The following is a 13607-nucleotide window of genomic DNA, read 5'->3' on the forward strand; positions in this document are numbered from 1 at the left end:
ATCTTGACACAATAAAGTAGGTCCAAGTTCTATCTCTATGGTTTGTTTCCTATTGATGTAGCCCTAAGCAGAGATGGCGCAAATCGCTTTCATGGAAAGGGGTTGCCAACCTTCCAAAAAACTACGAGTTTTTTGAAATCTCAGCACACATTTTTTCACTCAATCTTTATGACACTTTCAGGTAATGATCAGGATCCCAATCCCACTTGGCTCACCAAATTTCGTTCTTCTAGGTTAAACCGTTCATTGGCAGTAACAGTTTTAAATTTTAAGTTTCACTTTGTTTTTTCCTATATGGATTCATGTAGTTTGAACTCTAAATCAAACACGGTTTGTGCTGGCTCTTTGAAACTTGACACAATAGAGTAGTTCCAAATTCTATCTCTATGGTTTGTTTCCTATTGATGTAGCCCTAAGGAGAGACTGGCGCAAATCACTTACATGGAAAGGGGTTGCCAAGCTTCCAAAAAACTACGAGTTTCCTGAAATCTCAACACACATTTTTTCACCCAATCTTGATGACACTTTCAGTTAATGATCAGTACCCCAATCCCACTTGGCTCACCAAATTTCGTTCTTCTAGGTTAAACCGTTCGTTGGCAGAAACAGTTTTAATTTTCAGGTTTCACTCTGTTTTCTCCTATATGGATACATGTAGTTGGAACTCTAAATCAAAGACGGTTTGTCCTAGCTCTTTGCAACTTGACACAATAAAGTAGTTCCAAGTTCTATCTCTATGGTTTGTTTCCTATTGATGTAGCCCTAAGCAGAGACGGGCGCAAATCACTTTCATGGAAAGGGGTTGCCAAGCTTCCAAAAAACTACGAGTTTCCTGAAATCTCAGCACACATTTTTTCACCCAATCTTGATGACACTTTCAGGTAATGATCAGTACCCCAATCCCACTTGGCTCACCAAATTTCTTTCTTCTAGGTTAAACCGTTCGTTGGCCGTAACAGTTTTAATTTTTAGGTTTCACTCTGTTTTCTCCGATATGGATACATGTAGTTGGAACTCTAAATCAAACACGGTTTGTGCTAGCTCTTTGATTCTTGACACAATAAAGTAGGTCCAAGTTCTATCTCTATGGTTTGTTTCCTATTGATGTAGCCCTAAGCAGAGATGGCGCAAATCGCTTTCATGGAAAGGGGTTGCCAACCTTCCAAAAAACTACGAGTTTCCTGAAATCTCAGCACACATTTTTTCACTCAATCTTTATGACACTTTCAGGTAATGATCAGTATCCCAATCCCACTTGGCTCACCAAATTTCGTTCTTCTAGGTTAAACCGTACATTGGCAGTAACAGTTTTAAATTTTAGGTTTCACTCTGTTTTCTCCTATATGGATTCATGTAGTTTGAACTCTAAATCAAACACGGTTTGTGCTGGCTCTTTGAAACTTGACACAATAGAGTAGTTCCAAATTCTATCTCTATGGTTTGTTTCCTATTGATGTAGCCCTAAGCAGAGACTGGCGCAAATCACTTACATGGAAAGGGGTTTCCAAGAATCCAAAAAACTACGAGTTTCCTGAAATCTCAGCACACATTTTTTCACCCAATCTTGATGACACTTTCAGTTAATGATCAGTACCCCAGTCTCACTTGGCTCACCAAATTTCGTTCTTCTACGTTAAACCGTTCGTTGGCAGTAACAGTTTTAATTTTCAGGTTTCACTCTGTTTTCTCCTATATGGATACATGTAGTTGGAACTCTAAATCAAAGACGGTTTGTCCTAGCTCTTTGAAACTTGACACAATAAAGTAGTTCCAAGTTCTATCTCTATGGTTTGTTTCCTATTGATGTAGCCCTAAGCAGAGACGGGCGCAAATCACTTTCATGGAAACGGGTTGCCAAGCTTCCAAAACTCTACGAGTTTCCTGAAATCTCAGCACACATTTTTTCACCCAATCTTGATGACACTTTCAGGTAATGATCAGTACCCCAGTCCACTTGGCTCACCAAATTTCGTTCTTCTAGGTTAAACCGTTCGTTGGCAGTAACAGTTTTAATTTTTAGGTTTCACTCTGTTTTCTCCGATATGGATACATGTAGTTGGAACTCTAAATCAAACACGGTTTGTGCTAGCTCTTTGAATCTTGACACAATAAATTAGTTCCAAGTTCTATCTCTATGGTTTGTTTCCTATTGATGTAGCCCTAAGCAGAGACGTGCGCACATCACTTTCATGGAAAGGGGTTGCCAAGCTTCCAAAAAACTACGAGTTTCCTGAAATCTCAGCACATATTTTTTCACCCAATCTTGATGACACTTTCAGGTAATGATCAGTACCCCAATCCCACTTGGCTCACCAAATTTCGTTCTGCTAGGTTAAACCGTTCGTTGGCAGTAACAGTTTTAATTTTTAGGTTTCACTCTGTTTTCTCCGATATGGATACATGTATTTGGAACTCTAAATCAAACACGGTTTGTGCTAGCTCTTTGAATCTTGACACAATAAAGTAGGTCCAAGTTCTATCTCTATGGTTTGTTTCCTATTGATGTAGCCCCAAGCAGAGATGGCGCAAATCGCTTTCATGGAAAGGGGTTGCCAACCTTCCAAAAAACTACGAGTTTTTTGAAATCTCAGCACACATTTTTTCACTCAATCTTTATGACACTTTCAGGTAATGATCAGTATCCCAATCCCACTTGGCTCACCAAATTTCGTTCTTCTAGTTTAAACCGTACATTGGCAGTAACAGTTTTAAATTTTAGGTTTCACTCTGTTTTCTCCTATATGGATTCATGTAGTTTGAACTCTAAATCAAACACGGTTTATGCTGGCTCTTTGAAACTTGACACAATAGAGTAGTTCCAAATTCTATCTCTATGGTTTGTTTCCTATTGATGTAGCCCTAAGCAGAGACTGGCGCAAATCACTTACATGGAAATGGGTTGCCAAGCTTCCTAAAAACTACGAGTTTCCTGAAATCTCAGCACACATTTTTTCACCCAATCTTGATGACACTTTCAGTTAATGATCAGTACCCCAATCTCACTTGGCTCACCAAATTTCGTTCTTCTACGTTAAACCGTTCGTTGGCAGTAACAGTTTTAATTTTCAGGTTTCACTCTGTTTTCTCCTATATGGATACATGTAGTTGGAACTCTAAATCAAAGACGGTTTGTCCTAGCTCTTTGAAACTTGACACAATAAAGTAGTTCCAAGTTCTATCTCTATGGTTTGTTTCCTATTGATGTAGCCCTAAGCAGAGACGGGCGCAAATCACTTTCATGGAAAGGGGTTGCCAAGCTTCCAAAAAACTACGAGTTTCCTGAAATCTCAGCACACATTTTTTCACCCTATCTTGATGACACTTTCAGGTAATGATCAGTATCCCAATCCCACTTGGCTCACCAAATTTCGTTCTTCTAGGTTAAACCGTACATTGGCAGTAACAGTTTTAAATTTTAGGTTTCACTCTGTTTTCTCCTATATGGATTCATGTAGTTTGAACTCTAAATCAAACACGGTTTGTGCTGGCTCTTTGAAACTTGACACAATAGAGTAGTTCCAAATTCTATCTCTATGGTTTGTTTCCTATTGATGTAGCCCTAAGCAGAGACTGGCGCAAATCACTTACATGGAAAGGGGTTTCCAAGAATCCAAAAAACTACGAGTTTCCTGAAATCTCAGCACACATTTTTTCACCCAATCTTGATGACACTTTCAGTTAATGATCAGTACCCCAGTCTCACTTGGCTCACCAAATTTCGTTCTGCTAGGTTAAACCGTTCGTTGGCAGTAACAGTTTTAATTTTCAGGTTTCACTCTGTTTTCTCCTATATGGATACATGTAGTTGGAACTCTAAATCAAAGACGGTTTGTCCTAGCTCTTTGAAACTTGACACAATAAAGTAGTTCCAAGTTCTATCTCTATGGTTTGTTTCCTATTGATGTAGCCCTAAGCAGAGACGGGCGCAAATCACTTTCATGGAAACGGGTTGCCAAGCTTCCAAAACTCTACGAGTTTCCTGAAATCTCAGCACACATTTTTTCACCCAATCTTGATGACACTTTCAGTTAATGATCAGTACCCCAATCTCACTTGGCTCACCAAATTTCGTTCTTCTACGTTAAATCGTTCGTTGGCAGTAACAGTTTTAATTTTCAGGTTTCACTCTGTTTTCTCCTATATGGATACATGTAGTTGGAACTCTAAATCAAAGACGGTTTGTCCTAGCTCTTTGAAACTTGACACAATAAAGTAGTTCCAAGTTCCATCTCTATGGTTTGTTTCCTATTGATGTAGCCCTAAGCAGAGACGGGCGAAAATCACTTTCATGGAAAGGCGTTGCCAAGCTTCCAAAAAACTACGAGTTTCCTGAAATCTCAGCACACATTTTTTCACCCAATCTTGATGACACTTTCAGGTAATGATCAGTACCCCAATCCCACTTGGCTCACCAAATTTCGTTCTTCTAGGTTCAACCGTTCGTTGGCAGTAACAGTTTTAATTTTCAGGTTTCACTCTGTTTTCTCCTATATGGATACATGTAGTTGGAACTCTAAAGCAAAGACGGTTTGTCCTAGCTCTTTGCAACTTGACACAATAAAGTAGTTCCAAGTTCTATCTCTATGGTTTGTTTCCTATTGATGTAGCCCTAAGCAGAGACGGGCGCAAATCACTTTCATGGAAAGGGGTTGCCAAGCTTCCAAAAAACTACGAGTTTCCTGAAATCTCAGCACACATTTTTTCACCCAATCTTGATGACACTTTCAGGTAATGATCAGTACCCCAATCCCACTTGGGTCACCAAATTTCGTTCTTCTAGGTTAAACCGTTCGTTGGCAGTAACAGTTTTAATTTTTAGGTTTCACTCTGTTTTCTCCGATATGGATACATGTAGTTGGAACTCTAAATCAAACACGGTTTGTGCTAGCTCTTTGAATCTTGACACAATAAAGTAGGTCCAAGTTCTATCTCTATGGTTTGTTTCCTATTGATGTAGCCCTAAGCAGAGATGGCGCAAATCGCTTTCATGGAAAGGGGTTGCCAACCTTCCAAAAAACTACGAGTTTCCTGAAATCTCAGCACACATTTTTTCACTCAATCTTTATGACACTTTCAGGTAATGATCAGTATCCCAATCCCACTTGGCTCACCAAATTTCGTTCTTCTAGGTTAAACCGAACATTGGCAGTAACAGTTTTAAATTTTAGGTTTCACTCTGTTTTCTCCTATATGGATTCATGTAGTTTGAACTCTAAATCAAACACTGTTTGTGCTGGCTCTTTGAAACTTGACACAATAGAGTAGTTCCAAATTCTATCTCTATGGTTTGTTTCCTATTGATGTAGCCCTAAGCAGAGACTGGCGCAAATCACTTACATGGAAAGGGGTTTCCAAGAATCCAAAAAACTACGAGTTTCCTGAAATCTCAGCACACATTTTTTCACCCAATCTTGATGACACTTTCAGTTAATGATCAGTACCCCAATCTCACTTGGCTCACCAAATTTCGTTCTTCTACGTTAAACCGTTCGTTGGCAGTAACATTTTTAATTTTCAGGTTTCACTCTGTTTTCTCCTATATGGATACATGTAGTTGAAACTCTAAATCAAACACGGTTTGTCCTAGCTCTTTGAAACTTGACACAATAAAGTAGTTCCAAGTTCTATCTCTATGGTTTGTTTCCTATTGATGTAGCCCTAAGCAGAGACGGGCGCAAATCACTTTCATGGAAACGGGTTGCCAAGCTTCCAAAACTCTACGAGTTTCCTGAAATCTCAGCACACATTTTTTCACCCAATCTTGATGACACTTTCAGGTAATGATCAGTACCCCAATCCCACTTGGCTCACCAAATTTCGTTCTTCTAGGTTAAACCGTTCGTTGGCAGTAACAGTTTTAATTTTTAGGTTTCACTCTGTTTTCTCCGATATGGATACATGTAGTTGGAACTCTAAATCAAACACGGTTTGTGCTAGCTCTTTGAATCTTGACACAATAAAGTAGTTCCAAGTTCTGTCTCTATGGTTTGTTTCCTATTGATGTAGCCCTAAGCAGAGACGTGCGCACATCACTTTCATGGAAAGGGGTTGCCAAGCTTCCAAAAAACTACGAGTTTCCTGAAATCTCAGCACACATTTTTTCACCCAATCTTGATGACACTTTCAGGTAATGATCAGTACCCCAATCCCACTTGGCTCACCAAATTTCGTTCTTCTAGGTTAAACCGTTCGTTGGCAGTAACAGTTTTAATTTTTAGGTTTCACTCTGTTTTCTCCGATATGGATACATGTAGTTGGAACTCTAAATCAAACACGGTTTGTGCTAGCTCTTTGAATCTTGACACAATAAAGTAGGTCCAAGTTCTATCTCTATGGTTTGTTTCCTATTGATGTAGCCCTAAGCAGAGATGGCGCAAATCGCTTTCATGGAAAGGGGTTGCCAACCTTCCAAAAAACTACGAGTTTCCTGAAATCTCAGCACACATTTTTTCACTCAATCTTTATGACACTTTCAGGTAATGATCAGTACCCCAATCCCACTTGGCTCACCAAATTTCGTTCTGCTAGGTTAAACCGTTCGTTGGCAGTAACAGTTTTAATTTTTAGGTTTCACTCTGTTTTCTCCGATATGGATACATGTATTTGGAACTCTAAATCAAACACGGTTTGTGCTAGCTCTTTGAATCTTGACACAATAAAGTAGGTCCAAGTTCTATCTCTATGGTTTGTTTCCTATTGATGTAGCCCTAAGCAGAGATGGCGCAAATCGCTTTCATGGAAAGGGGTTGCCAACCTTCCAAAAAACTACGAGTTTTTTGAAATCTCAGCACACATTTTTTCACTCAATCTTTATGACACTTTCAGGTAATGATCAGGATCCCAATCCCACTTGGCTCACCAAATTTCGTTCTTCTAGGTTAAACCGTTCATTGGCAGTAACAGTTTTAAATTTTAAGTTTCACTTTGTTTTTTCCTATATGGATTCATGTAGTTTGAACTCTAAATCAAACACGGTTTGTGCTGGCTCTTTGAAACTTGACACAATAGAGTAGTTCCAAATTCTATCTCTATGGTTTGTTTCCTATTGATGTAGCCCTAAGGAGAGACTGGCGCAAATCACTTACATGGAAAGGGGTTGCCAAGCTTCCAAAAAACTACGAGTTTCCTGAAATCTCAACACACATTTTTTCACCCAATCTTGATGACACTTTCAGTTAATGATCAGTACCCCAATCCCACTTGGCTCACCAAATTTCGTTCTTCTAGGTTAAACCGTTCGTTGGCAGAAACAGTTTTAATTTTCAGGTTTCACTCTGTTTTCTCCTATATGGATACATGTAGTTGGAACTCTAAAGCAAAGACGGTTTGTCCTAGCTCTTTGCAACTTGACACAATAAAGTAGTTCCAAGTTCTATCTCTATGGTTTGTTTCCTATTGATGTAGCCCTAAGCAGAGACGGGCGCAAATCACTTTCATGGAAAGGGGTTGCCAAGCTTCCAAAAAACTACGAGTTTCCTGAAATCTCAGCACACATTTTTTCACCCAATCTTGATGACACTTTCAGGTAATGATCAGTACCCCAATCCCACTTGGCTCACCAAATTTCGTTCTTCTAGGTTAAACCGTTCGTTGGCAGTAACAGTTTTAATTTTTAGGTTTCACTCTGTTTTCTCCGATATGGATACATGTAGTTGGAACTCTAAATCAAACACGGTTTGTGCTAGCTCTTTGATTCTTGACACAATAAAGTAGGTCCAAGTTCTATCTCTATGGTTTGTTTCCTATTGATGTAGCCCTAAGCAGAGATGGCGCAAATCGCTTTCATGGAAAGGGGTTGCCAACCTTCCAAAAAACTACGAGTTTCCTGAAATCTCAGCACACATTTTTTCACTCAATCTTTATGACACTTTCAGGTAATGATAAGTATCCCAATCCCACTTGGCTCACCAAATTTCGTGCTTCTAGGTTAAACCGTACATTGGCAGTAACAGTTTTAAATTTTAGGTTTCACTCTGTTTTCTCCTATATGGATTCATGTAGTTTGAACTCTAAATCAAACACGGTTTGTGCTGGCTCTTTGAAACTTGACACAATAGAGTAGTTCCAAATTCTATCTCTATGGTTTGTTTCCTATTGATGTAGCCCTAAGCAGAGACTGGCGCAAATCACTTACATGGAAAGGGGTTTCCAAGAATCCAAAAAACTACGAGTTTCCTGAAATCTCAGCACACATTTTTTCACCCAATCTTGATGACACTTTCAGTTAATGATCAGTACCCCAGTCTCACTTGGCTCACCAAATTTCGTTCTTCTACGTTAAACCGTTCGTTGGCAGTAACAGTTTTAATTTTCAGGTTTCACTCTGTTTTCTCCTATATGGATACATGTAGTTGGAACTCTAAATCAAAGACGGTTTGTCCTAGCTCTTTGAAACTTGACACAATAAAGTAGTTCCAAGTTCTATCTCTATGGTTTGTTTCCTATTGATGTAGCCCTAAGCAGAGATGGGCGCAAATCACTTTCATGGAAACGGGTTGCCAAGCTTCCAAAACTCTACGAGTTTCCTGAAATCTCAGCACACATTTTTTCACCCAATCTTGATGACACTTTCAGGTAATGATCAGTACCCCAATCCACTTGGCTCACCAAATTTCGTTCTTCTAGGTTAAACCGTTCGTTGGCAGTAACAGTTTTAATTTTTAGGTTTCACTCTGTTTTCTCCGATATGGATACATGTAGTTGGAACTCTAAATCAAACACGGTTTGTGCTAGCTCTTTGAATCTTGACACAATAAATTAGTTCCAAGTTCTATCTCTATGGTTTGTTTCCTATTGATGTAGCCCTAAGCAGAGACGTGCGCACATCACTTTCATGGAAAGGGGATGCCAAGCTTCCAAAAAACTACGAGTTTCCTGAAATCTCAGCACACATTTTTTCACCCAATCTTTATGACACTTTCAGGTAATGATCAGTACCCCAATCCCACTTGGCTCACCAAATTTCGTTCTGCTAGGTTAAACCGTTCGTTGGCAGTAACAGTTTTAATTTTTAGGTTTCACTCTGTTTTCTCCGATATGGATACATGTATTTGGAACTCTAAATCAAACACGGTTTGTGCTAGCTCTTTGAATCTTGACACAATAAAGTAGGTCCAAGTTCTATCTCTATGGTTTGTTTCCTATTGATGTAGCCCTAAGCAGAGATGGCGCAAATCGCTTTCATGGAAAGGGGTTGCCAACCTTCCAAAAAACTACGAGTTTTTTGAAATCTCAGCACACATTTTTTCACTCAATCTTTATGACACTTTCAGGTAATGATCAGTATCCCAATCCCACTTGGCTCACCAAATTTCGTTCTTCTAGGTTAAACCGTACATTGGCAGTAACAGTTTTAAATTTTAGGTTTCACTCTGTTTTCTCCTATATGGATTCATGTAGTTTGAACTCTAAATCAAACACGGTTTATGCTGGCTCTTTGAAACTTGACACAATAGAGTAGTTCCAAATTCTATCTCTATGGTTTGTTTCCTATTGATGTAGCCCTAAGCAGAGACTGGCGCAAATCACTTACATGGAAATGGGTTGCCAAGCTTCCAAAAAACTACGAGTTTCCTGAAATCTCAGCACACATTTTTTCACCCAATCTTGATGACACTTTCAGTTAATGATCAGTACCCCAATCTCACTTGGCTCACCAAATTTCGTTCTTCTACGTTAAACCGTTCGTTGGCAGTAACAGTTTTAATTTTCAGGTTTCACTCTGTTTTCTCCTATATGGATACATGTAGTTGGAACTCTAAATCAAACACGGTTTGTGCTGGCTCTTTGAAACTTGACACAATAGAGTAGTTCCAAATTCTATCTCTATGGTTTGTTTCCTATTGATGTAGCCCTAAGCAGAGACGGGCGCAAATCACTTACATGGAAAGGGGTTGCCAAGCTTCCAAAAAACTACGAGTTTCCTGAAATCTCAACACACACTTTTTCACCCAATCTTGAGGACACTTTCAGGTAATGATCAGTACCCCAATCCCACTTGGCTCACCAAATTTCTTTCTTCTAGGTTAAACCGTTCGTTGGCAGTAACAGTTTTAATTTTCAGGTTTCACTCTGTTTTCTCCTATATGGATACATGTAGTTGGAACTCTAAAGCAAAGACGGTTTGTCCTAGCTCTTTGAAACTTGACACAATAAAGTAGTTCCAAGTTCTATCTCTATGGTTTGTTTCCTATTGATGTAGCCCTAAGCAGAGACGTGCGCACATCACTTTCATGGAAAGGGGTTGCCAAGCTTCCAAAAAACTACGAGTTTCCTGAAATCTCAGCACACATTTTTTCACCCAATCTTTATGACACTTTCAGGTAATGATCAGTACCCCAATCCCACTTGGCTCACCAAATTTCGTTCTGCTAGGTTAAACCGTTCGTTGGCAGTAACAGTTTTAATTTTTAGGTTTCACTCTGTTTTCTCCGATATGGATACATGTATTTGGAACTCTAAATCAAACACGGTTTGTGCTAGCTCTTTGAAACTTGACACAATAAAGTAGTTCCAAGTTCTATCTCTATGGTTTGTTTCCTATTTATGTAGCCCTAAGCAGAGACGTGCGCACATCACTTTCATGGAAAGGGGTTGCCAAGCTTCCAAAAAACCACGAGTTTCCTGAAATCTCAGCACACATTTTTTCACCCAATCTTTATGACACTTTCAGGTAATGATCAGTACCCCAATCCCACTTGGCTCACCAAATTTCGTTCTGCTAGGTTAAACCGTTCGTTGGCAGTAACAGTTTTAATTTTCAGGTTTCACTCTGTTTTCTCCTATATGGATACATGTAGTTGGAACTCTAAAGCAAAGACGGTTTGTCCTAGCTCTTTGCAACTTGACACAATAAAGTAGTTCCAAGTTCTATCTCTATGGTTTGTTTCCTATTGATGTAGCCCTAAGCAGAGACGGGCGCAAATCACTTTCATGGAAAGGGGTTGCCAAGCTTCCAAAAAACTACGAGTTTCCTGAAATCTCAGCACACATTTTTTCACCCAATCTTGATGACACTTTCAGGTAATGATCAGTACCCCAATCCCACTTGGGTCACCAAATTTCGTTCTTCTAGGTTAAACCGTTCGTTGGCAGTAACAGTTTTAATTTTTAGGTTTCACTCTGTTTTCTCCGATATGGATACATGTAGTTGGAACTCTAAATCAAACACGGTTTGTGCTAGCTCTTTGAATCTTGACACAATAAAGTAGGTCCAAGTTCTATCTCTATGGTTTGTTTCCTATTGATGTAGCCCTAAGCAGAGATGGCGCAAATCGCTTTCATGGAAAGGGGTTGCCAACCTTCCAAAAAACTACGAGTTTCCTGAAATCTCAGCACACATTTTTTCACTCAATCTTTATGACACTTTCAGGTAATGATCAGTATCCCAATCCCACTTGGCTCACCAAATTTCGTTCTTCTAGGTTAAACCGAACATTGGCAGTAACAGTTTTAAATTTTAGGTTTCACTCTGTTTTCTCCTATATGGATTCATGTAGTTTGAACTCTAAATCAAACACTGTTTGTGCTGGCTCTTTGAAACTTGACACAATAGAGTAGTTCCAAATTCTATCTCTATGGTTTGTTTCCTATTGATGTAGCCCTAAGCAGAGACTGGCGCAAATCACTTACATGGAAAGGGGTTTCCAAGAATCCAAAAAACTACGAGTTTCCTGAAATCTCAGCACACATTTTTTCACCCAATCTTGATGACACTTTCAGTTAATGATCAGTACCCCAATCTCACTTGGCTCACCAAATTTCGTTCTTCTACGTTAAACCGTTCGTTGGCAGTAACATTTTTAATTTTCAGGTTTCACTCTGTTTTCTCCTATATGGATACATGTAGTTGAAACTCTAAATCAAACACGGTTTGTCCTAGCTCTTTGAAACTTGACACAATAAAGTAGTTCCAAGTTCTATCTCTATGGTTTGTTTCCTATTGATGTAGCCCTAAGCAGAGACGGGCGCAAATCACTTTCATGGAAACGGGTTGCCAAGCTTCCAAAACTCTACGAGTTTCCTGAAATCTCAGCACACATTTTTTCACCCAATCTTGATGACACTTTCAGGTAATGATCAGTACCCCAATCCCACTTGGCTCACCAAATTTCGTTCTTCTAGGTTAAACCGTTCGTTGGCAGTAACAGTTTTAATTTTTAGGTTTCACTCTGTTTTCTCCGATATGGATACATGTAGTTGGAACTCTAAATCAAACACGGTTTGTGCTAGCTCTTTGAATCTTGACACAATAAAGTAGTTCCAAGTTCTGTCTCTATGGTTTGTTTCCTATTGATGTAGCCCTAAGCAGAGACGTGCGCACATCACTTTCATGGAAAGGGGTTGCCAAGCTTCCAAAAAACTACGAGTTTCCTGAAATCTCAGCACACATTTTTTCACCCAATCTTGATGACACTTTCAGGTAATGATCAGTACCCCAATCCCACTTGGCTCACCAAATTTCGTTCTTCTAGGTTAAACCGTTCGTTGGCAGTAACAGTTTTAATTTTTAGGTTTCACTCTGTTTTCTCCGATATGGATACATGTAGTTGGAACTCTAAATCAAACACGGTTTGTGCTAGCTCTTTGAATCTTGACACAATAAAGTAGGTCCAAGTTCTATCTCTATGGTTTGTTTCCTATTGATGTAGCCCTAAGCAGAGATGGCGCAAATCGCTTTCATGGAAAGGGGTTGCCAACCTTCCAAAAAACTACGAGTTTCCTGAAATCTCAGCACACATTTTTTCACTCAATCTTTATGACACTTTCAGGTAATGATCAGTACCCCAATCCCACTTGGCTCACCAAATTTCGTTCTGCTAGGTTAAACCGTTCGTTGGCAGTAACAGTTTTAATTTTTAGGTTTCATTCTGTTTTCTCCGATATGGATACATGTATTTGGAACTCTAAATCAAACACGGTTTGTGCTAGCTCTTTGAATCTTGACACAATAAAGTAGGTCCAAGTTCTATCTCTATGGTTTGTTTCCTATTGATGTAGCCCTAAGCAGAGATGGCGCAAATCGCTTTCATGGAAAGGGGTTGCCAACCTTCCAAAAAACTACGAGTTTTTTGAAATCTCAGCACACATTTTTTCACTCAATCTTTATGACACTTTCAGGTAATGATCAGGATCCCAATCCCACTTGGCTCACCAAATTTCGTTCTTCTAGGTTAAACCGTTCATTGGCAGTAACAGTTTTAAATTTTAAGTTTCACTTTGTTTTTTCCTATATGGATTCATGTAGTTTGAACTCTAAATCAAACACGGTTTGTGCTGGCTCTTTGAAACTTGACACAATAGAGTAGTTCCAAATTCTATCTCTATGGTTTGTTTCCTATTGATGTAGCCCTAAGGAGAGACTGGCGCAAATCACTTACATGGAAAGGGGTTGCCAAGCTTCCAAAAAACTACGAGTTTCCTGAAATCTCAACACACATTTTTTCACCCAATCTTGATGACACTTTCAGTTAATGATCAGTACCCCAATCCCACTTGGCTCACCAAATTTCGTTCTTCTAGGTTAAACCGTTCGTTGGCAGAAACAGTTTTAATTTTCAGGTTTCACTCTGTTTTCTCCTATATGGATACATGTAGTTGGAACTCTA

This window comes from Spermophilus citellus, assembly GCF_964194105.1.
Source record: "Spermophilus citellus genome assembly, chromosome: 6".
NCBI lineage: Eukaryota > Metazoa > Chordata > Mammalia > Rodentia > Sciuridae > Spermophilus > Spermophilus citellus.